Genomic DNA, 27,943 nt, shown 5'->3' on the forward strand with positions numbered 1-27,943 from the left:
TTATAGATTTCTTAAAAGTATGGTAAACCTATGGAAAGATGTCCATGGCAAATACTACATTTTTTAAAATGCGTATAAATATCCAATTTTTGCAAAGAAAAAATATATACACATGCATCTGTGTATATGGATAGCTAACATTTTAAAGAACACAAACCAAATGTTAGCAGCTGTTGTTTTTAGATAATAGAATCACAAGAGATTTTAAAAATTACTTTTAATTGTTCTATAATGAGCATGGATAATAATAGATATGTCTCATTTCCCCTGGATCCCACTCTTATTCTCTAATCTTGGCTAGTAACGAGTTTATCAGATACATTAGTCCTTGCAAATGGATACTAGACTGAATATATACAATATCTCTGAAAATACTTTTACAGAAAAGAAAACCAAAGCTGATCCAACTTAACTCCTTTTAATGTGTTACCTCTCCCAGGTAACAAATGCCAGTAAAGCGACTAGAAGTACTGGTTTCAGAGTCGGAGTTTAGTTTCTAAATGTTTGGTCATTTAACAGTTGTGTAGCCACAGAAGTTTCTTCTGTGAGCCTCTTTTCTTTCATCTGAAAACTGGGTGTAATAATAGTACCTACCTCCAGGGTTGGTATGAGGATCAAATGAGATACTACATGTGAAAAGTTTAGAACATTGCCTGGCAAATCATGCTCAATAAATATTAGCTACTATTTTTATTATATTAGCATCCTGCTGTAATAGGATTCTAGTACACATATTTCTTTAATTCTGAGAATAATAAGGGCAAGTGTTTTTCTCCTGGGGCACATTAAACCATGCTGATTCTGAGTTCTGCAAGAGTGGAGATGCTGCTCAAATCATCTTTGAATTCTGAGCATCCAGTATAGTGGATGCTAATTTGAATTGATGAGTAGGTAGATGGATAGATGGATGGAAAGATGGACGGAGACAAATAGATTGGTGGGAGGTAAATGAGTGCATTACTGGTGGGTGGATGTGGGGAGGGAGGACCTTAGGTGACTTAGTATGTCAAATGCCTGATTGGGGAGGCAGGTGGTTGAGTGGTGGAGCAGAAGGGTGGATAAATGATGGGATGGGTGGATGGGTGGATGAGCGAGTGGATGGATGGATGGGAGGAAGAGTCTTCAGTGACTTCGTGTGCGGGGAAGGCCCAGATAGATGGGAAGGCTGGTAGTTGGGCAGGTAACAGGATGGATGATTGACAGATGGACAGACGCACAGAAGGCTGCTTTTCTCCCCCTCCATCACTGTAGCCCATCCGTCCTCAGTTCTGAGGCCTCGAAGCACGCAGACCGACCCTGCCAGGGCGCTCCCGAGGGGTGAGCTTCCTTGACGAGCATGCCGGCTGCCCCGGAGCTCTGAGGACCTGCAGGCCGTGGTGCTGTGACCCGCGGGGCAGTGCAGAGAGGCGTGGGCCGGCATCGCCTCCCCCCTCCTCTCCAGTGCCCCGCCCACCCGCTCGCCCCACATCCGGCGGCCGAGCGCCTGGCCTTTGCCTGCTCTTCTGCACTGACGTCTGCGGCGGCGCGGCGCAGGCTCTCTGGGGTCCGCCGTGAGTTATGATGCACATCCAGCGCTGCTGCTAAAAAAAGGGCAGTGACTCACAGCGGAAACTTCCACGAGCGCGGGCGGCGCAGGGGCGGGGATGGAGGCCTGTGGCGGCGCCCGGGGCGCCGGGCTGCGGCCAGGTGTGGCTCGAAAGCACGGTGGCTAGGACGGTGGCACGGGGTCCGGAGGGAGCCCGGGAGTCCCCAGGGCCGGCAGCAACTCCCCTGCCTCAACCTGGCTGCCCAGCCTGGGTTCTACCGCTGTGAGCTCAGAGACAGCCTTTGTGGCATAAAGAACCCCATGTGGCAGGTGGCAAATGGCAGGTGGCTCACACTCCGTTCTCCTAAGCGCTCTCTTGATCTTAATTCACTTAACCCTCAAAACAGCCCTTAAGGGAGGTGACCTGTTTATCTCTCCTTTGCAGATCGGATACTAAGGCCAGAGAGAAAGGAACTTGCTAGATATGACACAGCTGGTACAACCAAGTCTCTCAATATATTCAGTAAAATTGTAATTTGACAGATACTGTGGAACCCCTGCTGCATGCCCAGGCCTGTGCTGGTGGCACTGAGATGGATGAGCATGGACCCTGCTGGGTGGAGCTCACGGATGCTCTTTCTGTGCCATTTCCACAAGCGTTTACCTGGGGGAGCTCAATTCCATCCCTTTCTACTCCACAAACATTTCTGAGCCCTACTCTGTGCAGAGCACAGTGGCAGAGGGGACAGAATGAGGGTTACAAAGGTGACTATGGCAGCCTTAATTCATTCATCTGTTCATCCACCGAGTAGTTATTAAGCACCTACTATGCTCCAGGTGAGCAAGGTAACCCTGACTGGCTCCTGCCCAAGTGGAGCTTACACCCCCTGGGGAAGATGGGAGAACAAGGTGGAAGAAGTGCCACATCGAGTGCTAGAGAGACACAACACAGAGAGGGAGCACCCAGCCTAACCCGGGCAATCAAGGGAGCTTTCCTGGTGAAGCAAACTTGACGCCAAGTCTTGGAGGATAATTGGAAGTTAGCCATATGGACAGGAGGTGGGAAGAGAGTTTTAGTCACAGAGAACAGCCTGTGCCTAAGCCCAGAAATGTGAGAGATCATGCTGGGTTTGAAGAACTGAAAAGCATTCAGTATACCTGCAAAAATGAGAGCAAAGGAGCAAGAGTGTTGGGAAACAGGAAGTAAAAGCCAGGTGGGGAAGGGAAACTCGCTAAGGACTTGGGACTCAGCCAGAGGGCAAACGAGCTAACAACTGGGCACACAGCCAGCTTCTTTTATGAGGAGCAGATTGATATCATTTCTATTTGTGCCAAAGAGGGCAGAAAAAAAAATGCCATGCTGATGGGAAAGGGATACCATAGAAGGCTACATGGTGGAGGAGGCATTTAGGCTGTGCCTGGTTGATAGACTTTCTGTTGAAAGGGGAAGGGGAGAGAGCAAGAGGAGTCATCTTGGAAGCAAGATGGATGACATAGAACCTCATCCAGCTCTTTATGGACCTTCTGGAAAGGCCAGAGAGATATTCACAGAACCAGGGCTAATGCAGCATGATACTTCTAGGCCTGAATGTGTGTGGGGTCTATGGTGTGGATGAAGTAGCCCACAATGACACCATGAAAGCAGAAGACACAGCCCTGTTCCTTAAGAGGCTACCATTCGTTGGTGCCAGCAACTAACTAGAAAACAGAATTGCTTACGTCTTCAACAGTATGTATGGAGCACCTACTATGTGGCAGTTTCTGTGTTAGGCATTAGAAATCCAGTGGAGAACAAAAAAGGACGTGGGCTACCCTCATGGAGACTAATTCTGGAAGGGAAAATATTAATGTAAAAAAAGACCCAAATAAATGAATAAGACCCATGAATAGGTATGTGGTGCTATGAAAAGGCAGGAGAGGATTACTCTATTCTGGAGAGCCCAGGCGAGAATATTAATGGTATTACAATTGAGCCAGGGTCTGAAAGATAAATAGGTAACAAGACAGAGAAGGGAAGGAAGGGTGACTGGGATGGAGAATGAGGGGGAGCTTGGGATATGAGGCTGGGGAGCAGGGTCTTATGAACCACCGTAATGACTGGGGAGTGTATCCTAGCAACAGTAGAGGTCGTGAAGTGTGTATAACTTGGGCAAAATTGTGGGCAACACACCCCAAGTGCTCTGGGTGTGCAGAGAACCAGAGAGGAAACAGAGACACATCACTTACTGACCTCATTCTTTATTCATCTGACCTCATTTAACTTTGACAATAACTCTGCCAGTTTCTAATCTCCAGTGTCTTGGTGAGAAACCTGAGGTTCAAAGAAGTTAAGTGATTTGCCCTCCTCCACAGTTTGCTAAGTAGAAGACCCAAACAACAGTCTCTGTAACCCCTGATCTTTCTAATGGGAATGAGATTAGTCTCCCAGAAGACTGGGCCAGAAGTTAGTGTAAAGTAGGACTTGGATAGCCAGAAGGGAGGTGAAAAGGCTTTCCCCGTAAGGGCAAGTCATCAGCAGTATAGAGATGAAACAAAGAATGGCCTGAAAGAGAAGCAATGCAGGAACTGCCTACATAGAACATAATGCAGAAAAAAAGACTGGAAGGAAAAGTACAAAGAGTTTGCTCTCAGAAACTTACCTCTAAGGGTTATGGGTAATTTTTATTGTTTAATTTTTGTTTGACTGTGTTTTCTTAATTTTCCGTGATGAAAATTTGTTTCTTGCATAAATAGGGGAAGTACTAGCAGTTATATTTTCAGGGGATCATGTAAGCTTTTTCAGTTCTCATAGGCAGCATCTACATCGTATTTATTTTTTTTTTATTGTCCTATGGAGCCCAGCACAATGCCGGGCACATAGTAGGTGCTCAATAAAATAAGTTAAATGATAAAATAATTTGAGATAGGATTAAGGATGGTAGAAGGCCAAGTCTGGCACTTTATTCTGAAACAAATTTCTGGTCCTCATGTCAAAAATCAATCAGCCTTGAAACAAACTGTTGAAACTGTTAATTCACCTGTAGTCACCATCATAGCACAGAATGACCATAATAACCTCAGTGTATGCTAGTCACAGCCAACAAATGCCTCAGCAAGTTTTAATTGAGCTTTTTCAGTGTGCTCAGCCCCACATAGGGTCTATTGGGGAATAGATACAAGAGCAGTATAAACCGGGGCACCTTGCCAGAGCGAATATTGTGGTGTTGAATGATTTGGCTGCATCCAAGCAGGCGAGACCTGAGAACACTCGCTCACAAGGCTGTCTCTCCTAACCAAATGGCACCACATACTATGATGTTATAATATTAGGTTCTTAATCATGGAAACACTGGCATCTGTTTCGGCGGAAGCTCCCTCCCAGATGGTGCGTCCCACTGTTTTTGTCGTCAGGAACAGCGTGAGGTTTCTTAAATGGCTTTAAGCTTCCAAGTCATCTTCCACACAATGGCAGCCTGTTAATTAAGTGGTCCCTTTGTGATTGCATTTGATAAATGTGAGATGAGAAGGGTTTATTGAGATGTTAGAAAAAAGGAAGGCAAAGCAGCAGGGAGGAGCTCATGTAGGCAGAAAGGCCTTTGTGTGGGCGTCTTCCAGTGGGCTTCAAGGGAATCAGGGACGGCTTAGGATATGCTGAAGGGAGAAGGCTGAGATTCACAGACAAAGCTGCCGCCTCTACCCATTAGACGTCCAGCCAGATGCAAATGGTGTGTGAGTATTTCATGGCAACCATGCTTAGCCCAGCTCTTTGCATTGAGGCAGGCAGGGAAGTGGAAGCTTTCCAGATCTTTCTCAGAGTTGAGTGACTCCAGCCGCTCGCCGATGTGCAGTTGTCATTCACGCTGCCAGGCGCTGTTTTGACTCCAGTTGTCAAGATTCGAGAAGTGCAGCTCCAAAAAAGGTATCTGCTTTGGAAGCAGCGTTCTGTGTTCTTGGAGCAGCAGATGACTGGTGACAACATACAATTAAATATAAATGCTCGGCCCAAGAACTCAACTTGGAGGGTTGGTGAAGTTTCAGGTCTGACTTGTTAAACTTAGCTTTTTCCAAAGACTGGGCAGTGTTATCCAAAAACAGCACTCCAGGGAATCAGGCCTAAAGATAAGTGGAGGCTTCAGTTGAATATATAGCTCTGTCAGCCAGCCTCCTGCCTTCAGGCAGAAATACATCAGCTGCAGGCTAGAGAAAAGATTCTGTGATACCTAATGACTTCCTTGTCTTGCCTACTGGTTCAATCTTAGTTCAGCTGTTCATGCAAGGAATATCTATGAGGTATCTTCTAGGAGGAAGACATATATCTGGGATGTAGTGACTGGACTGCTGTGCTCCTGCCCTTAGGAGCTTTACAGTCAGGCAAGCTCATGATTCTGTGAGCACTTGAGGGCAGAGGCTTTGGCCTTTATACTCCCAACACCTAGCCCAGTTCCTGCTGCGTAGTAGGTGCTTAATAAATGCTTGCTGAATGACTGCATGAATGAGTCCTACTTCCCATCCCCTCCTGTAGTTAGTATCGTTCTATATCTTTCTTAACTTTCTCCTCCTGCGCTCATTAGTACTTATTTTTCTGGCTTTGGTGGCTATAGAGAACAGCTGTTTCTTAATTGCTGCACTGTAATACTTGGAAATTGTTAGTAATTCACCTTTCGGCCATCACTCCTCCAGTTCCCTCTGGTCTTACCCTGGTGTCAGCATCTGCTCTTGGTCACCTGTACTAAGAAAAATAATTTGTTTTGGCATCTAGTGATCCTTTACAGCTTGCAAAGGTTTTCACTTGTTAATGTAAAGTACAGTTTCAAGGACTGTGGGAGAACCCCTAATAAGCCCCAATATCACCCAGGCTGCTCCCACCCAAATACTGCCCCTAACCCCAACTCCCTCAACCTTAAAGTCCAGCATCAGCAAATTTAAACTTTCATTCCATGTGAAAATAAGATTTAGAAAAATAATAATAACAAGATTTAGAGACTACCTCCCCTAAAACAGGCATCACATTGATAATCACATTTTTTAACACGGTAGTGTAAATTATACCAGATCCTATGCTGAAGGTGGATTATAACACAGAGGAAAGAAAGCTGGAAAAGCACAGGAAAGTCCAGATAATTGGCTCCATCCAGACCTTCCCAGCCACAAATCTCTGAACCATAGCAGAGCGGTTCATCAGTTACTAACATCTTTTTATTATTGCTATTATTATTACAACAACTACTACTGCTATTACCATTAGTGTGTTTCTCCTATCTAAACATGAGTCCAGCAAATTTCAGCTTCCTTTGTGACATGTAAGCTCAAGTGTCAATTACATTTTCACAGCTATTCATAACGAGGCTGATCCTTTTGTTTTTACTCACTAAGTGTCAACAGATGTTCTCTTAAAATATTCACAAACTGTATCAAAGGGAAAGGTTTTGATGGCTAGTTAACTTAAACAGAACTGGAACTAAGAAGAAAGGATTTCTTTGGGGTAATAAGCACAAGATAGAGTTGTGGTCTAATAGAGACACATGTCTTTGACTGTCTCTTAACCAGTTTCTTCTCCTTCCCATGGAGGGGAGACCCTCAGTTCAGTGGCTGATTTTGGAGGACTTTGTAAAAACTGGTTAAGCTCGTTGTTACATGTTCCAGTGATGAGCCAGTAGCATCCTTGCCTCTGAGCACTTCCCTCCCTCTACAGGGAGGTTACCCTACTTGTTCTTCACCATGGCAGCCACCACCGTACCCCAGGGTGGCTGTCTCCATTTCACATGGCTCCCCTGTAGAAGAAAGCTGATAAGAGGCTTTCTCACTGGTCAGGTGCTCCTTTCTCCTATCCATTACCCAGTCTATTTGCCTGGCTTCTGATCTCCTACCTTCCGAATTCCATATATTTCTTGACTCCTCGTCCTTGGTCTGCTTGGATTTCTCTCCTCCAGATGTTCCTTCAATACATGCTGCCCTTTTGCCTGATTCCTCCTAGCTTCCTACCTAGTCTCTGTAAGCCATCATGACCATGCCTTCCCCCACAGAAGAAATACAGAGGATATAGAGCCATACCTTTCCCAACACCCCCTGGAAATGACAGAACTTAGCAGTCTGGCTGAAAATTGCTGGACAAGAAATAGGTCACAACTTGCTGCAAGCAGGGCCTTGCTCATTCTTGTTATCCAGTCCATGGCCTAAGCTCTTCCTCACATGATCACAGCTACACTCTGATGCTTCTTTTTAATCCTGACCGGCCTTCCTGGTAAGATGGAAGACACTGAAAATGGAAAATCCATAGAAGTGGAGTTTCAACTTCTCCCCTCAGCTTTGCTCACAGGGACACAATTTCCTCCAGAAGCATGAACGAGAATGTTATTTTTTTTTAACAGACTTTGTTTTTTAGAGCAGTTTTTAGTTCACAGCGAAGTTGAACAGAAACACAGGGTTCCCGAATACCCCCATCCCCCCACACGCCCATCCTCCCCCACTATCAACATCCTGCGCCAGAGTGAACATTTGCTACAGTTGATGAACCTGCATGAATACATCCTTATCATCAAAGTCTGTAGTTTACATTAGGGCTCATTCTTGGTGTTGTATATTCTGTGGGTTTTGACAAATGTATACTGACATGTACCCACCATTACAGTATCATGCAGAAGAGTTTCACTGCCCTAAATATTCTCTGTGCTCCACCTGTTCATCCGTCCATCCCCTGTGACCCCTGGCAACTACTGATCCTTTCACTGTCTCCATAGTTTTGCCTTTTCCACAATGTCATATAATGGGAATCATACAGTATGTAGCCTTTTCTGATTGGCTTCTTTCACTTAGTAACATGCATTTAAGTTTCTCCATGTCTTTTCATGGCTGGATAGCTCATTTCTTTTTGGCACTGAGTAATATTCCATTGTCTGGATGTATCACAGTTTACTGATCCATTCACCTGGTGAAGGACATCTTGATTGTTTCCACGTTTTGGCAAGTATGAACAAAGTTGCTATAAACATTCATGGGGAATGTTGTTTTTAGTTATATTTCTAATCAATGATGACTTCTACATGAGCAAGGATGAGTTACAACAAACATATGTGGCTCAGTAAGTAGGATACATAGTCAACCCAAAGCCTCCCAAACACCTGTCCCCAAATTGTCTGTAGATAAATCTCTCAAGGAGTTTATAGAAGGCGTAGATTTTTGAGCCCCACTCCCAAAGACTGATTCAGTAGGACTAGGAAATCACCAGGTAGAAGGAACATAGGCTTAACCTCCAAAAGGAAAGAGGCAACGGAAAGTTAATATCTCATTTGTACCAGAGAGAACTATGTACAGTGAGGAGTTTGGAGACTAATAACCACAACTCATCTGATGGAGACATTGTGTTCTTCTCTGAGCCTCTTGGGGAAATGACATGGTGGCTAAAAGAATTGTTGATATGTACTATCCTCTCCCATTAAAAGGAGCTAAAAAAGCCCTGGGCACCAAGATGTGAACTATTTCCTTCAGGGTAGAATGAAGCCACTAAAAATAGCCTTGGAAAATAAGGAGTTGTAGAGGTTCAACAAGGAAAACAAATCAGAAATAAATTTGGCACCAAGAAAGAAAGGAGGAGAAGGAGACGAACTCTCACAAGAAATAGGGAGAAAGAGGTTATTAGCTTGGGTACCTAAAAACAGGTACATTTTTCCCACCCACAGAGCTGCTGGCTGGCATTCCTACAGCGTAAATCAGTCCCTCCAGAGCAGAGGAAGATGAGTCAGAGGATCAGCCAGGATAAGCTAGGTTATGCCAGGGTAACAAACAACCCCTCAAATCTCAGAGGCTTCAAAGCACAATGGTTTGTTTCTCATTCCTGTTGTCTGTCCACTGTGGGTTTAGTAGGGGCTCTGCTCCTTATAATCAGTCAGGGACCCAGGCTGATAAAGGCTTCATCTCCCCATGTGCTTCCAGGATCACTACAGGGGTCAGGGGTTGCTGCACTGTCGGGCACTGACAACTGAATGCACCAGCCTGGAAATGATGCATAGCACCTTCAATCGCGTTTCATTGGCCAGTGCAAGTCACATGGCCCTGCTTGTGTTGAAGTGGGATTAGGAAGTGAAGATATACCATGTGTCCAGGAGGAAGAGAATGAGAAAAGGTGTAAACAACTCTGCCGACTACTGTAGTCAAATAAAGGAGCTGAGGGAGGGCTGATGGGGACAGTGGAGGGAAGTCTCCTTGGAACCACCAATTTGGAATTTGATTTTCGTCTCTGTCTTTACTAATCAAGAGGAGCAGGCTTATCCAATGTCCCTGAGTGTGTCCTGAGCCTCACTTCCTGCCTGCCAGAAAAAGGACAGTGTAGTAGTGAACAGCCTGGGCCCTGGAGTCAGGCCAACCCGCATTCATGTCTGGAACCTACCAGTTGTGTGACCTTGGGCAAGTTATTAATCTCTCTGGACCTCACTTTCCTCAGCTGTATAAGGTGGATGACAATAGCACCTACCTTATGGGGTTATTGTGAGGATTAAATGAGATCATACAAGAAAAGAGTTTTAGGCCAGAGCTGCTTAAACTAGGCTGTGCCAGCAAACTACTCAGGGAGCTTGTTAACATGTATTTGTGATTCATAGGTCTTGGATGAGGCCTGAGATCTTGCATTTCCAACAAGCTCCCAATGATGCCTATATTGCTGGTTCATGGACCATCCCTTAGTAGCAAGGATTTTAGATCAGTGTCCAGACATGGTAGATTATTATTAAAACTGGATTGAGAGATTGCAAAGGTTCTGCTGCCCCTGCCCTCGATGAATGGAAATTACAGCTGCTTGTTGGTGGAAGTGTCTGTGTCTGATGCTTCCACAGACAAATGTTCTATGGAGGTTGATGGGCAGGTGCTAGAATCAGGAGGCCTGGGTTGGTATCCAAGTTCTGCTCCTCAGCAGCTCTGTGGTTTGGGCGAGTTATGGAAACTCTCTGAACATCTGTATCTAATCTGTAAAATGAGCATAATAATACAGATCCACCATTTGTCATCTGTGATTCCACAGTCCGAAGAGCTCTGAAACTGTAAGTTTCTTCACTGTTTGGCACACTGTGACCTGGCAGGAAAAGCTGACATACATTGACATGAGGCTGTCTACAGCTTTTATTTTATGCCTCTTATGACTATTTCTGTGTTTCATCACAGAAATATGAATCGGTTTGATAATTAAACACTGCTGCAGACCCTGCTGGGCTTAGAATAACATATAACAGGTGTACCATTTAGCTTTCTAACAACTAAAAAACTGATTTCCGAAACACACCTGGCCTCAAAATTTTAGAGCAGACACTATGGACCTGAAGGGAAGGAAAAAGTGCTTGTAAGACACTGAGCACCATACCTAACACAAAGTAAGTGCTCAACAAACAGGAGTTATTACTGAAGTTATTGTTCATCCCGGTGCTTCCCTTGGACAGAGGGGAAGGGAATTCAGGAGGCAGGGTCTGTGGGCCCCCTGAAGATACATAGGACAGGATCAAGTTTGTCCCTATGTTTTTAGCCCTTTGATTTGTCTTCTGTTTTCTCCTGAAAAATAAAAAAATGCATGGAAATGAATGTATACCGTGAGGGTTCAGACAGCGAGATGGAACAAAAGCAAGACTCAGGCAGGTGGAAAGGGTTCTCCCCTGTGCCCACAGAAACAGCTGGCAGGAACTCAGCTTCATAGGCAGCCAAGGACAGTTGCTTTCCTTGAGGTCTCTTTGAATATACTGTTGAAGAGTGTCACTTGAGCAAAAGACTCCAGTCCTTACCCTGCCATTCACCTGCTGGGGGCACTTGTGATGCTTTATCTTCACAGGTCTCAGCTTTCTTATGTGACAACCGGACAATAATGCAATCCCGGCTCCAACTGCCGTATTGCAGGGGCCACATTAAAAGCGGTCCCAATGTTCATTACAGCACTATTTACAATAACCAGGACATGGAAGCAACCTAAATGCCCATCAACAGAGGAATGGATAAAGAAGATATGGTACATATATACAATGGAATATTACTCAGCCATGAAAAGGAATGAAATTGGGTCATTTGTAGAGACGTAGATGGACCAAGAGACTGTCATACAGAGTGAAGTAAGTCAGAAAGAGAAAAACAGATATTGCATACTAACACATATATGTGGAATGTAAAAAAATGGTATAGAGTAGGGGTCCCCAACCCCCGGGCCGCACAACAGGAGGTGAGTGGTGGGCGAGCAAGCGAAGCTTCATCTGGCACTCCCCATGGCTCGCGTTACTGCCTGAACCATCCCCCCTATCGCTCGCATTACCATCTGCACCATCTCCCTCCCACCCCTCCATCCGTGGAAAAATTGTCTTCCACAAAATTGGTCCCTGGTGCCCAGAAGTTTGGGGACCGCTGGTGTAGATGATCTTATTTGCAAAGCAGAAATAGAGACACAGATGTAGAGAACAAACGTATGGATACCAAGGGGGAAGGGAGGGGGTGGGATGAATTGGGAGATGGGGATTGATATATATATACACTTTTGATACTATGTATAAAATAGATAACTAATGAGAACCTACTGTATATCACAGTAAACTCTACTTAATGCTCTGCAGTGACCTAAATGGGAAAGAAATCCAAAAAAGGGGGGATACATGTATACGTATAGCTGATTCACTTTGCTGTACAGTAGAAACTAACACAACATTGTAAAGCAACTATACGCCAATGGAAAAAAAAAAAAGCGGTCACAGATGTGAATGCATTTTGAAAGGGAAAATCCGTGTTCGCAGGTTGAGTATAATTATTCATTTGACTACAAGCAGGAGATCGGTGAGAGGACTGACATCACACAGGGAACTCTGGTTAGCACATTCTTTAATCACACTTCTGCTGTCGACTCTAATGGCATTGTTATTTGCACTTGGCTCCCTCACCTTCGTCACAGCCATTTGTGCTTATCAATTGAGGCCAGCGTGATTGAGTTTTCACAAGGTTAACTGCCCCACCATTGCTTATAGACAACCGAAATCAAGGCTTATAGACAACCAAAATCAAGGCTTTTGGATACTGTTGTTTGGACTAACACATGACAATTATTTGAAAGAAAACAAGCATAAACAGGACACAGGTTTGAGATTTGTCCTTCCCACTTCTGTCTTTAGCTGTGTCTGCAGACTTCTTGGCTAATGACTTCCTCACCATCCTCACGTTCCATGTTAAGAGCACTGGCTTCGGGGTCAGACAGACCAGAGTGAGACCCAGTCCACTGCCTTGCTGTGTGTGGTCTGGCAACTCGCTGAACTCTCCGAGCCTCAGTGTCCCCGTGTTCAGTATTCCTAGCTCTAGGAATAATTAGAGCTAGCTGGCATGTGTTTTTGTAAGGTTTAGGTATATAGATAGGATGTTAGATTTAAATTCCTCCTGATGTCTCTAAAATTCAGTTATATCTCCCACACAGAATACAATAAACGGTAAGTACTCCCATATGCTAAACAGGGATGCTAGTTCCCTGGCGCAGATGTAATTTAAAAAATAGGAGAGCAGAACCAATTCAGCACAATAACCCCATGAACCAGCAATGGCAAAGAAGACTGGAGGTTCAAAGGGTGTTGGAAGAGTCTAGAAAGGGATTTTGTTGCCTGTCCCCTCCCCAGCTCAGGAGTGTCCCTTCAAAACCCAAATGTGTTGGAGGTGGGAGTGCAGCCAAGAGAAACATTCACAGAGATTGGGGATGCCTAGAAGAAGCTGAGGCAGGCACTTAACACCTGGCCGTATCTTCACAAAGGTGCAGGACCACAGGATCCAGTGCTGTTTTGGGGCTAGGGCCAAGAACAGTGGGAGGACTCCTGGGATAGCATGGCATGCTTTTGGTGACATTCGTGACCACAGAGGCTAGTCTACAAAAGACAGGAGGTAGGGTGGTGATACACACCACACTGGGGCCAGGAGGTAGGACTTGGTAGACAACAGCCTACCCATTGCTAAGGCAAGAATGCATGAGTTTCCCATGGGCCAAGGGGATGCTGCAGAAGCCAGCAGAGCCTGAGCCCTCATGATGGGCCCCCAGCAATAAGATGCTCTAGCACAGACAACCAGGACAGGCGCTAAGAATGTCACAAGAGGTCAGCCTGAGTGTACAACCAGAGCCTCTGAGAATCTACAGGTGTGCCCATGAGGCCACCAAGCAGGCACCTGCCAAAGAGGGCACTGATGACTGATTCCAGCAGCCCTGTAAGAGGGTCCCTTTTCCCTTAATCCCCTCCTCTACCCTGACTCTGAAAAAGCCAGCCAGTCACAGGGACAGGAAAGAACGTTAAGTGATAAAAAGAGATTACAGTCCCCCACAGTCCCCACTGCAGATCCCTGTAGTTAGAGTTGGAGAGGTTGCGGGGGAGGCGGAGTCTGAGTGAGATGGGATATTGAAGTTCTGATCTCACCTCAAGGGGACCATTTAATACCTGAATTGAGTGTGAACAAACAAAACAGAACTTGTTTTCTTAACTTAAACTGATGAGAAAGCAGCAGATGGAACTGTCCAAGATGTCATCAAGGGGCTGGGCGGGAGTCTGTGGAGCATTGCGGGTGCAGCATTTGGAAGGCAAAAGACATCCACTGCTTGGTTGTGCCTCCCTTGAGTTCAGCCCACTCAATAAATTGGGTACATATGTCAAGTGCTTAACTGAGGCACTGCAGCCTGTCTCAGCTGTTAGATGACAGTGATTACTACTATTATCTTTATCTTAACATTCATTGCAAACTGATTTAGACCTTTTAGTCAATGTACAAAAACACAGTACGCCTAGTAAGTGAGAGGAAGGAGAGATTTCTTACTCTGCTTTAAAAAATTTAGGAAGCTCCTATCTTCACCAGCAAATTCAGAACTACCTACAGAATCAGGTTGCCATGCATTCCGTCGATATATTGTAATCGAGAGCTGCAAAGGCCCTTCTCACACCTCAGAACATCACGGCGATGTTGTGCCTGTCACCAGCTTCAGCCACAGAGTTGGAGCGAGAGGTGACTGATGTGACTGGTTATCTTCCCAAATCCTGGTTAAGGTGTAATGAAAGTCGGACACTGTGGGCTTCCCATCAGAACAGAGTCCCCGGCATGAGCCTTCCTCTCATTGTCCCTCATCAAAATCTTGCTGTCCTAGTGCTCATTTCCTTCTGGCCCTGCTCTCTGCTTTCCTAGCATGTCTGATAAACCAAGCAGTTTGTTGACAGAGCTTCAAGAGGCCAAGGGCCTAAATGTGAATCCTTGTTCTGCCGTTTACGATCTGGGATCCCTGGGCAATTTTCTTCCTTTCACCTGGCTTCTGCATTTCCATCTGTAAAACGGGAATTGTAGTGCATGCCCTGTTTATCTCACAGGGCTACTCTGGGGTTCAATTGCCATTGTGGATGTGAGAGGGCTTGGAAAACTTTAAAGCACCATATAAATGACATTGAGATGCTCAGGAGTGTAATGTCCTCATTAAGTCCAGATAACACTCTGCATGTGAATAGGCTGGACCCCAGTGGACTTCAGAGGTGGGAAATCTAGCAGTGTGTTAGGGTCAGTATGAAAAGCGTGTTTGACAAACCTCAATCTGTCCCACGCACTAATTTAAGATCCAGTGGTGTTTCTGATACTAAAATCCCCCTAGACTCAGTGTTTATCTGGCCCACTCCAGGATCTGCCCAAAATTTGCTGTTAAAAAATAAAATAAAATTACTATCAAAATATGAGGCTTGGGCTTCCCTGGTGGCGCAGTGGTTGAGAATCTGCCTGCCAGTGCAGGGGACACGGGTTCGAGCCCTGGTCTGGGAAGATCCCACATGCCGCGGAGCAACTAGGCCCGTGCGCCACAGCTACTGAGCCTGCGCGTCTGGAGCCTGTGCTCCGCAACAAGAGAGGCCACGATAGTGAGAGGCCCGCGCACCGCGATGAAGAGTGGCCCCCACTCGCCGCAACTAGAGAAAGCCCTCGCACAGAAACGAAGACCCAACACAGCCAAAAATAAATTAATTAATTAATTTTAAAAAAATGCTTTCGGCAACAAATATAATTTAAAAAATATATATATGAGGCTTCTTTGGAACGTTTTCCTTCTTTCATGTACACATTGCCTGGGCTGGGCACTCAGTGCTTCTACAACAGTCAACACTGTGGCTCAGCCTAGCCCTCCTCCTACATAAGGGATTGCAATTTATTTGACGCCCCAGTGCAGGTCCCCTCGCTCACAGATCTGGTCAGACTCACCTGTGCAGCACACTGGCCCAGAATTTTCTGAGAAGAAGCCTTTGTCCTCAGTGCTGACAAGCAACATGAACTCTCTCAAACCAAGAAAAACATTTCCATAGGCCCCCAAGAGGTAACGTCCAAGTCCAGAGTGGCTCCAGTCTGAATCGAGCAATTAAATCTGCGTCTGCCCCTACCCAAAACCTCAAAAAATGTTAACATCTTGCACGTGTCAAGAGGGTTATTTATGAAACTATTTGCTTGTCAACCCCAGGAGGACATTCTGTACTTTTTTGCTGGAATACTGTATATTTATGAACCGTGGCTTGAAAACTAACTTTGGCAGGAATATTTATCCATGAAAAATTCTATCAGCCCTCCGCGCAGCACAGCCTGCATTCAGTCGCCGTCGTGCGGTGGCTGGGCAGGGTCCTGGTGGAGAGCTAGTCCATGGCTTGCTGCAATAGGGAATGAATTCCAGATGTGTGCTTCTTCAGGGGAAGGATTTCAGTTTTAGATATTTTAGATCAGGGGCTTGTTTTCTTTCTCTCTCTCTCTCTCTCTCATTTTTTACTCTAGTGAATAATTAGTCTTGAACATTAAGAACATGCAGTCTGTTTGTTGCCTCCTGCACTTGATGCTTTAGCACCCTCCCCCGACCCTGCAAAGTCTCCCAGTTTGGAGAGCTAGCCTTCTGATCTCCCAGTTTAGATCTGGTTATCTGTTACTAGTGTGTGACACACAGAGAGCCATTTGGTTGGAGAAGAGAGGGCTTGGCATGATGTGGGGTAGACTCTAATCTGGGACAGTAAAATACCTGCGAGAGACTGTTGACACCATTCTTTCCCAAGGACTGCCTCTGTGGAGCTAGCCCACCTCCATCATGTCCCTGTGGTCAGCTTCAGCCATAGGGTCTTCTGCTGACAGGGATGCTGAGCCCATCCAACATCACAGCAGATTTCTTGCTCTCTCTTGAGCAGTGAACTTGTAATTCATTTTTCTGCTCTCTTCAAGATTGAAGGACCCAAAGTGGGAGTGGTCTGTAAGTGTGTGTGTGTTGTGCAGTGACAGATAAAAGAACTTGTATCTGAGGACCTAGAGAGACCCGAAGGAACAGAAAAATCTGCACACACACAGGGTGACATGTGCGATTGATCCTCACGCAGTCTCTGCAATGTTTTCCATAGCTGTAATGCCCATATTTTTATTCTTAAAAGCCTTTGAACCTTGATTAAGGGCTTATTCCTAGAAGTCTTGAGCTGTAATGTTATACACACCAGGTAGGTATACTTGGAGATACAGTGAAATCCCTTTAGCTAATTTCCTTACCACACTGCATAATAGTAATACTAAGTTATTATCATATTACCATTTATCAAGTATTTGGCATTGAGCACGCTCTATTTCCAATTCTTAGAAATGGCAAAGATTTTATCACCCTTATTTTACAGGTTAAAAAAAGCTGAGCCATGGAGAGGTTAAGTAGTTTTCCAATAGACACATGACTGATTATAAGTGGAACTGGTGTTTGAACCCAGACTGTGTTGGCTCTGTGATGGGAGAGAAGAGAAAAGAGATAAGAAGTTGGAGGAAGAGGGGAGGAGGGGGAGTTGAAGCATAAAACAAAACCATCAACCCTTGAGAGTTGGGTGTTGTTGACCCCAGCTGTCCTTCCAGCCTCAGTTGACCTCCGTGAGTGAGGCACACTGTCCTTGTGTGGAGGGCCCCAGTGTATACATCCAGGGGGGCTCAGGGATGGGAGGTCTCCGTGGGAGAGGACTTGGGTCATCCTTGGGCTTTTTGGCAATGGAGACATCTGCAGATCCAGCAGGGGGTTATTCAGGGCCAACTCAGGAATTTAAAATCCCTGCAAGCTTCTGGGGCTGGTCACTGGGATTCACACTTCCCCAAGCATCTCTCTATGCCAAGGTCAGGGCACAGAATCAAGCTGTCTCTCTACTCGTTCCTCCCTTGCCCTGGGCTTAGCCCAACCCACCCACAGTTGGCACCTTGCCAGCAGGGAGCAATGCCTTCTGGGGGAGCCAGGTCCTCAGGCCACAGGCCACAGTCCAGGCTTGGGAGGCTGTGGGAGGCCCCCCAGGCATGTGAGGGCAGCCCAGGCTGTAAGTCCCAGGCCTGGGCGTGGGCACAGAGCCAGCGAGCTCACTTAGAGAGCAGTGGACAGGGAGGGCCAACTGCTTGAGGAAAGACCTCAGGCAGCCTCCAGACCTTGGCAGGGAGGAGGCTGTGCCTAGAGGCTGCATCCAAACACAGTTCGGTTCATGGAGTCACCACATTTCCGAGTCTCCACATCCTTATGAGACCATGTGATTGTGTCACAAAAGCCCCATCCATAAAGCTAAGCCCCAGGCCAGATCTGCTCCTCATCCTGCTCATGTGTGAATTTAAACATATCTCTTGACACCTGAAAAATGGAAAGAACACCTTATAATCTAATCAAGATCAGAAGATAGAAGTCACGTATTTGAGCTGTTAATTCAGACAGTCTCGTTCACTTCTTGGGTATGTGACTTTGGATGAGTTACTTAATCTCAGTTTCCTAGTCCGCAAAATGGAGATAATGAAATGCATACTCTATAGAAGAGTTGTGAGGATAAATGAGAACATGAATATAAACAGATTTGGCCCCTGGCACTTCAGTGCTCAATAACTGTGAGCTTTTAAAAAGTACTATTAATTTAACTTCCTGGAAACAAAATAAAACCACAGGAATGGTAATGTTCTTGGGACACTGTATATTACTGTGAGGAATTATGAGTCCCTATATACAAGGAGGTAAATGAAATTCAGAAATGTTACCAGATTTGGCCAACTGCATAGCCAGGCATCACTGGTTTGGGAAATGAACTCACATCAGAGATTATAAGAAAATGACTCCCCAGCTGACCTTACTAAAGGAAAGTTTATTTGCTGGGGAGGGAGGAGGGCAGGTGGAAGAGGTCAGGAAAGGGAGGGATGCTCTCGATGAGGCCATTCCATGACCGTGTTGGTGTAGTTAGAGCTTACAGGAGGATCAGGCCTCCAGAATGTACCTTTGCCAGGCACCCAATAGGCCACCCTTGCTCAAGGCCACCGCCTAAGGGAAGAAGGACTGCTACAAATTGGGAGGAATTAGTTTTCCAGATTTGGACTGTATCCCAGCCAGTGGAGGCTAGTGGGAAAAGCAACTGCACTGAAGGCAGAGAATCCTAAATTCAAATCCTCTCTTAGCCACTTCCTCACTGACCTTGGACAACTTAACCTCTTCAAACCTCTGTTTCCCCAGGCTTTAAAGTTGTAGATAATAAATGCCTGTGTTTCTGGATTTTTGTAAGGATTAAAAGAAGTAAGTAGTAGGTGCCTTCCTTCTCCTCCCGATTCACCTCACTGAAATAGACTAGTGGACAGATCTTGGCAAATAAGAGAGCTCTCCCCCATTGTTAATGGCCTGATGGCTGAGTACTAGATACTGGGAGACACGGGGTCAACTTCAGTCAAGATGGCAGAGTGAACAGAGGCAAGAAGCCTTGCCCCCTCAACATTAGAAATACCAAGCTAAATATTATTTTTAATTTTTCACAAAATGTATTGGCTGAAAATCAGGAAAGAAAATCTGCAGTTGCCAGGAATGAAGAGAGAAGACGAAATTCTTTAGATGTAGCACGTCTCACAAGGGGAGGGGAATTGCGGCTTGGGTCTGCCTGAGGAACTGTGGAAGCCATGGCTGCCCAGAACAACGATGTCAGGACTGTGTAAAATCCTCAGTCAACAGAGGGTCATTTTGTCTGGCATGCTACTCTGATAGAAGCAGGAAAGTAGACTGTAGAGGATTAATCCTGAAATAGCCAGAAAATTCCTTTACCCAGAATTCCACACTCTGCTGTTTGCATTTAGTCGAGGTTTTACCATATGTATCAGGAAATGATTGTGCTGACTTCTCCTTTTATCCATAATCACACAGCGTGTTTCGCCATTTTTCTTTTCTGTATTTCTCAGCTCCTTTGGAAAGGAATAAGAGACCCGCCCCAGGCAAGAATGCAATAATCTGACTATGGTTTTAAGGGACCATGAGGTTCTTTCCAGTGCACCATTAAAAACCATTTACAGGAGGAAGAATGGAGACTAGGACGTTTGGGATGGAGGGCATAAGTGAGAGTCAGGGAAGGTGGAAGGGGGTAGATGGTAGTTTGGTGTGGAGGGAGGGTTGTTCAAAAGAGGGAAAGGCCTGGGGTTCAGGTGAGCTGAGGACACTACAAAGGGCTCCATTTGAGCCACACTGGATTTGCCAGTCCTCACAGGGTCTGAGGACAGAATGATGTGATCTGAGCCCTGAAGGGAAGAGAATTAGAGTTAGCAAAAAGCCCTGTAGCTGCCCAGGAAATGGATGATTATTAGGGCCATGTGGGTTTAAGATGCTAAAGAAAGACTCACTCAGAATATATTCCTACAGAGGAGAAGTCGGCAAATGCTTTCTTATAAAAGAACATTGCTTTTAGATTCATAAAAATGCCCCCAATTTAAATCTCCAGCTGGTAAAAAGTTTCCGAGTCATTGATGTTGAGAGTAGAATAATGAAAGTAAAATAAAATACAGCTGTACCATTTACTAGTGGCATGGCACAAGGATGTCACTTCTTTTTTTCTGAACCCAAGTTTCTTCACCTGTAAAATGGGAATGATAATAGTACCTACTTCATTAGGAACATTGTGAGAATTAAATGAAAAAATGCATTTAAGTGTGTATTAAGTACAGTGATGGTTCATCATAAGCCCTGTGAATGGCTGTGGTTTGGGCAGGGCTGTTTTCCCAAGATGCCCATCAGCAGTCCTGGGACCTTAGATGACTTTACTTTGCAAGTCTGAGTTTGTAGGTATAGTGGTCAAGTGTATAAGAGCTATAGTTTAGACAGTTTGAGATTGGATCCCAAGTCTGCCATTTTCCAAAGGAGTGAGTTGGGACATATTATGTATCCTCAGTTAGCCTCATTTTTTTTAATATACAAAATGGGGGTGATGACAGTACCTACCTTAGCAAACTCTCAAAAGGTGGTTACTATTGTTAGTATGACAAAGGCAAGGTCCTTCTTCTGCTTGGCTTTCCCTCAGTGGCCTATAAAGAGAATAATCACCATATTCACTGCCGGGATTTTGCACTCGGTAGGTCAGCGGCCAGCAGGCAGACTACAAACAGTGACAAAAGGTATAGAGCCTCTCATCTGTACAGATTTGATTCATCACAGATTTACCAGGTCAAGAATTCCAGATAAAGTTTTTCAGCCTTCACCTGCAGACCATGAAAAATATGGTGGGGATCCAAAGCACCTTCATCAACTGCATATTGTTACCAGAATAAAAACTAGGAAAAGACATCCATTTGGGAAAAAGGTTACAATAAAGATGCTTGGATTAGAAAAAGCACCTACTCCTCAGATTCACAAGAATATCCCTTCAGTGAAGGCAAAAGAGAAAGTGGTTAAACATTTGCTAAGAATCAAGTCCCTATTGAGGTGATGGATTCATGGGTGTATACATATGTCAAACTTAGCACCGTATGCTTTTCAAATGTGTGCATTTTGTTGTATGTCTATTATACCTCAATAAAGCTGTTAGAAACAAACAAACAAACAAAAAAAGAATCAAGTCCCTGAAGTTGCCACAAGGACTTCCAGCAGAGGAGGACATGCGTAACGCCTGCCTCATGAACACTGGAGAATTAGTAGTGCATGGCATCTAAACCCTGTGGACCAGGGAGCAATTAAGTCCTAATGCCAGAGCATTTCAGATTAAAAAATGCAAATCATCTTTATTTAAAGATGGTGAGAAAGTGTTTCTATTAAAATATATTTTAAATACAAAAAAAAAAGGCAAGTTCCCAATTGGTTTACCTTCCCTTTGCAGGTCTGAGCTCTTGATGTACTCTAGGTCAGACCCAAGTGGTTGTCCTTTTCTTACTGTCATTTGTACCTTTCCTCCATCCATTATGAAAGAAAGCACAATGAGGATCATATACCCATCAAAGTCACATCCTATACTAGGGACCCCATCTGAGCAAATTTCAGGTTCTAATATTCAAATGACACTGCCACAGCTGCTGCCTCTGAATCACCACACAATTCCTCATCATTACAGGGACAGCCCAAATATTGGCAGAAGAAATCAGAATTAATATTATTAGAGCCAACAAGAAGAAGGAAGCCCAAAATTACCTAAGGGTAAAAATCAGCCTGCAGTAAACAATCCTAGCTAACTGTCCAGAAAGAGAAACTTCCATCTCTGTGCCCACTTCTCCTATCCCTTTCGAAATCTGTTTCAGAATGACAGAGACAAAAATGTAGATTAGAACTCAAATAAGTGGCAAGTGAGTCAAAATATTTAAAGGGAAGGAATCTCTGATTCATGTGCCTCTGATTGCAGCTTGTAATTGCTCCTTTCATGTTTAATGGGCTTCCCTGGGCAAGGCTGGGAAACTATGCAACAGCTGCATTCTGGGTCTCCCTCGTGTCACGTGCCTGTGCTGTACCAGGGTCCAGCGTCATCCATGGGGCATCAGAGGCAGAGGAAGAAGCATGAGAATGTTGGCGGGAATGTATGGAATGTTGGACTACTAAAGCCTGGGAACAGGGAAGTTCAGAACCCAGATGGTAAGGGAGGACAGACCTGGTGTCAGCTTAGACAAGTGATGGACCTCTCTAAGGCCAAGGCTCCCCACCTATGAAATCTCATGGGGCTCTTGATAGCATTAAATTAGAGCATGGATATAAACCATCTATCACAGGGCCTGCCACACAGCAAGTACTCTGTGACTTACTCATTCAACATGTGTTCAGCCAACAAATAAATAGTGCCTGATAATTTGAATAGAAATCTCAGGCCCAGAGGAGGCAGCTGCCTGCCCAAGGTTACTCACACAGTCATTAGAACTCAGGCGTCCAACTCCCAGGCCAGTGCTCTTTCCCTGACCAGAGCAGTCGAGTCTCAATCATTCCTCCAACTTTTGGCTGGCCTAGTCCCAGGGAATCAAGCCTGCCCTGTTTTGGAGGCATTCACCAACAGAGCATGATTTTGGGGGCACTTTGAGACCCCCAATTGCCCCAGGAGGCCTCCCTAATGGATTTTCCTCCCTTCTGATCTGAAGTTCCCCATTCTATCTGGGTTAGGCAACGGAGCAGAAAGGGACTAACAATTCCTCAATTCCGTTATGTTTCAAATACTATTCTTGGCATGTTAAACATATCTTCTTGTTTATTCCTCATAATACCTCTGTGAGGTATTTTTGTCCCTGGTCTGCAGGTGAAAAAACTGAGGCCCAGAGATGTTATGTGACTATTTGGATCAAATTGCATCTTCCCCCAAAACACACATGTTGAAGTCCTAACTCCCAGTACCCCAGAATGTGACCTTATTTGGAAAGCGTCATTGGGAATGTAATCAGGTAAGTAAGATGAGGTCATCAGAGTGGGCCCTAATCCAATATGACTGGTATCCTTATAAAAAGGGGAAGTTTGGACATAGAGTCATGCCCAGAGGGAAAGCACCACGTAAAGATGAAGGCAGAGAGTGGGGTGAAGCATCTGCAAGCCAAAGAATGCCAAAGATTGCCAGCAAACCACCAGAAGCTGGGGGAGAGGCATGGAACAGATTGTTTCTCACAGCCCTCAGAAAGAACCAACTCTGCCAACACCTTGATCTCAGACTTCTAGCCTCCAGAACTGTGACATAATAAAGTTCTGTTGTTTAAGCCACTGGTTTGTGATACGTTGTTATAGTAGCTGTGGCAAATTAGTGACTGTGGATCCACACATGACCACTTGGTTGTTCAAGTCAGAAACGTGGGAGTCATTACTGATTCCGTACCTTCCCTTACCCTCCAATCTGGTCCATCACCAAATCCTACTGATGCTTTTCCTCCTTAATATTTCTGATTCATCACCTCTTTCCATCTCCATTGCCATTTCTGTCCTTCAAGCTACCATCATCTCTCAGCTGGATCATCATAACCACTTTGTATCAGGTTTCCTTAACTCTTGCCCTATCCCAACTCAAATCCATTTTCCTCAAAATAGCCAGGGCAATCTTCATCAAATAAATCATACCTCATCACTCCCGTACTTAAAACTATTGCAGTGGCTCCCCAGTCCTCCTGGGGTACAACCTGAGCTTTTTCCTAGGCCAGCAGTCCTAGTCCTTATCCCAGTCCTACCTCATCTCATCCTTGATCTCTGTGTTTCATCCAGATGCACTTACTTTTAGTTATTCTCGTTCATCAGACTGGACCATCTCATGGTCTTTGCATGGGCTGCTCCTTATGCTTGAAATGCTCCCCACCCACCCAGCACCCGCACTTTCCATCCGGCTAACTTCAATGTAGCCTTCAGCTCTCAACCTGCATGACTCCTCAAAGACTTTCCCTGAGCGCCATCTCCCTCTAAATTACTTCTACCTTGTTATTCCTCTGAGTAGCCATCATGTTCTTTTTCTTCAAAGATCTTACTATAATCTATATCTATGTATTATTTAACATATATACTTCCCAAGAAGACTTTATAAGAATAGAGACCTCGCGTTTTGTACACCATTGTCTCCCTAGTGCCTAATATGCAATACCTGGAATATTGTTGGCACTCAATAAATATTTCTTGAATGAATGAATGAAAGTCAGCATTGGCATTCAAAGTGGGTTCAATATGACTCTGATGTTCTTCCAAACCAGAGCATGCAGACAATTGCCTCTTGAAGGTTATAGTTAAAATTAAATCATTATATAATTTCTGCTTCCAGTTATGATGGAGTGCCTTGATTTAGACCAACCCTCCCATTAATCTTATTAAAATAACTATAAAAGCTAGATTAAATTCAAAGACAAAAGAAAAAGAGTCTGTTTGATGGCATCAGAGGACAACCACGGCAGCCAGGACTTGAGGGCACGAGATTCCAGGGGACAGAGACTCTAAGAGAAGTGAGCCTGATATTCTGCTCTGCTTTTTACCTTAAGGAATTTGTTGCATCCTAAACTGGGTGGGAGTGAAAGGTCTAGAAACCAAGCAGAAGGTGGCTGGTCAGAAGCTAAAAAACTAACTCACACAGAGGTGGAGAGACAAAGGTGAAGTTCATAGACGTTAGAATGAGGAGCCCTACTAAACACTCCGGGCTTCCAGTTAAGACCAAGAGTAAAGACAGATTGACAAACTGGAAGTAGACTAACCCCTACTAACTCTCAGTTGAGACCCATCTCCATTCCCGATTGGATAGGCAGGATCTGTTCTTCCTCTCACTGATGGCCAGAAGAAAGTAAAGTTTTCTCTGGAGAAAGATGACATCATCTAAAACTGCCACAATTTCTCATACACCAAGTCCCACATTTTCCTCACTGCAGCCCTAAGAAGTCTGTCATCTTCAAAGAAGACAACATGAATTCCACATAATTCTGAATCCCCTTGGACAGGCCCAGACAGATGCCAAGGGCAGAGCACAGGGTGAAGAGAAGGATACTGGATAGCTAGACAAAGCTGACAATTTGAAATTAACAGAGAGCTCAGCTGCCTGGAATTTCACTTTGAAAACAGAAATCTGTCCACTGTGCAGCCAGCACGTGGACATATGGAGACCCAATGCAAAGAGCACGCAAAGCAAATGTCAGCAAAGGAATGATTTCCCTTTTGACCAGCAATGAAATTGGCTTCAATTATTAGAATAATGTGATATTACAGATGGCAAGACCCTTAAAATCTGTCTAAGCCAAACCTTTAAACCTTTCACTTGCATTGACTGAGGCGCTGAGATGGGAAATTATCTTCCTATGTCCGCATAAAAAATCGAGTTGGTTCTTGGACACAGACGGCTGGGCTCCACGTCCAGCCGGACTTCCTCCTTGGTTCACTGCCTCAGTGAAGCTCCAAGCTCAGACATCTCTAGCCAGCAGCCCATCAACACTGCAAACAACTTCAACAAGACTGTAAATGTCATGTTAGACATCAGATGATAAATGTGACTTCGCCCCAGCAAAGAGAGCCCAAATAGGAGAAGACAATGGGATTCCCATGGAATTAAATTCTTCCTCTCCCCAAGGACACCACAACAATTTCCCATTTATAGTGTTGTCCTAATAAATACACAGGAAGTCATAATTCACTGCTATTATTTAAAGTAGTCATGTTCTCACTTTTATGAAGTCACATTGGGCAGGATGTTTCCATCAAGTAAGCAGCTGGGCCTTTAAAAAACATAAAGCTGGCGCTTCCATCTGTGCTGTTACCTTGAAAATAGGGATGGAGCCTCAGAGTTTGGGAACAGGGCAACAAACGAGGTGACAGGAGGGCCAGGTTCTTGTCCTTGTTTTCGTTTCTGGTCTGGATGCTTTGGGCAGATCTCTTAAACTCAAAATAATATGAACTCCTTGTTGAGCTCCGTGCTAAGAGCTGATAAGCTTTGTCTCCTGCAACCTTCTAAGGTAGTGGCCAAGGAAATGGAGGCTCAAAGAGCTTTTGACTTGAGTAGGGCCCATTGGAACAGTTATGACAGCTGGGATTCTAACTCAATTACAGGGCATTTGGCTCTAGAACCAGAATCTTTTTTGTTGTGTTTTGTTTGTTTGTTTTTACCAATGTCTTTTTGCCTTGGCTTCCTCAACTGCATGCAACCCCAGTGGCACTGAAGCCACCATCTCTCAGACATCTAAATAACCTCAGCTCAAACATCTCCCCATCCACTGCCTGTGGCAGATCTCAATTTCTCCAAATCCTCAAGGGCATCCCTTATCATGGGCATTTTTGACTTTGGATCTGCAAGTCCTGTCTCTGTCCATCCCATACCAACATTCCCAGATGAGAAACTCAGGTCCCATGCGTCCAAAAAAGAAAAAAAGGAAAGTGCAGCTAGGAGTCCATGGGTGTAGTGAGTTTAAAAACAACATGAGAGGTCATGGGAGGAGTCACAGCTCACAGTTCAGCCTCGCCCTCATCCCACTCCATCTGGCCAACTGTCTCTTCTCTCTCCTTCCCCCAGGACCCCAAAATGTCTTGGGTGCAGCGGTTCTTGCCCTTTCTTGAAAGCCTTGAGGTTGGCCAACGTTCGTTGACTGCAGGGACTCCCTGGCCAAGCAGGTGTAGCCAACCAAGCATTGTCTCAATAATGCCAGGGTTTACTTCAAACGGGAGTCTCGAGCATCTGCTGAGAACACAAATCTTTTTCTATACATTAAATGCAAAATGAAGAGGTTAAGAGAGATCAAAGATGCCCAGACTAGGTTCTCTGAACCCCAGGACCATGAACTCTTTTCAGAAGCCAGATTAATACTACACATTTATCTACAGTGAAGATACATACAATGTCAGGTGTCTTTGCTTTAAGCTAGAATTATATCAGGTCTGTGTGGTATCTGTGGTTTTCTCATCAAATTCTGATAACAACTGTTATGTTTCTGGTTAATTAAAAGAGCTAAATCCTTTACTACTTAAAATTTGATCATTCACTCATTCAATAAACATTTATTGATCAATTAGTCTGTGCCAGGCGCCGGTATTCAGTGGTAAACAAGATGAAGTCACTGCCTTCAAGGTGGTGGCAGACAGTATGTAAACAAATAAATTTGGATAATAGTGTTAGATAATGACTTGGGCACTTAGAATTTGAAGATATATGCCTTTGTAAGCCCCCCTTTCAAATCCAGCCTGAAGAGTTCTCATTATTTTTACATATCTTCCTGCAATGGTTTTTTTTTTTTTAACATCTTTATTGGAGTATAATTGCTTTACAATGGTGTGTTAGTTTCTGCTTTATAACAAAGTGAATCAGCCATACGTATACATATATCCCCATATCTCTTCCCTCTTGCGTCTCCCTCCCACCCTCCCTATCCCACCCCTCCAGGTGGCCACAAAGCACTGAGCTGATCTCCCTGTGCTACCTGCAGTGGTTTTAAGCTAGAACACATTCCAACCAAGAATGCAAGCCTTGGTGAGAATTGGTGTCAATCTTCATTGGATTATGAACATGAAAATGTTTCTTTGAGGGACACATGACTCTATTTTAGCAGATGCTACATGCTGCACAGTTATAAGCTAGTTCAGTATCTGTTTTGCATACAATACAGCTTGGATCTTAATTTAGACCTTGATGCCAAAGCCTTTCTCCACAGAAAAGGAAGAGGGCAGAGGAAGACAGCTCAGAAAGAGCAAAGTTCCTCCAAATTCCTCCCTCACGCTTTAATCTCCCCAGAGGTGCAATTAACCAGGCGGCCCCTTCCCATTGCTTTCATCACCCT

General features: G+C 44.7%; 1 pseudogene; it reads left to right on the forward strand.

The window, feature by feature from the left end:
- Window positions 1–1,643: 1,643 nt before the first annotated feature.
- LOC133090596 (large ribosomal subunit protein uL30m-like) lies at window positions 1,644–21,450 on the forward strand (annotated as a pseudogene).
- The last annotated feature ends 6,493 nt before the right edge of the window (window positions 21,451–27,943 follow it).

This window comes from Eubalaena glacialis, chromosome 4 (genome assembly GCF_028564815.1).
Source record: "Eubalaena glacialis isolate mEubGla1 chromosome 4, mEubGla1.1.hap2.+ XY, whole genome shotgun sequence".
Taxonomy (NCBI): Eukaryota; Metazoa; Chordata; class Mammalia; order Artiodactyla; family Balaenidae; genus Eubalaena; species Eubalaena glacialis.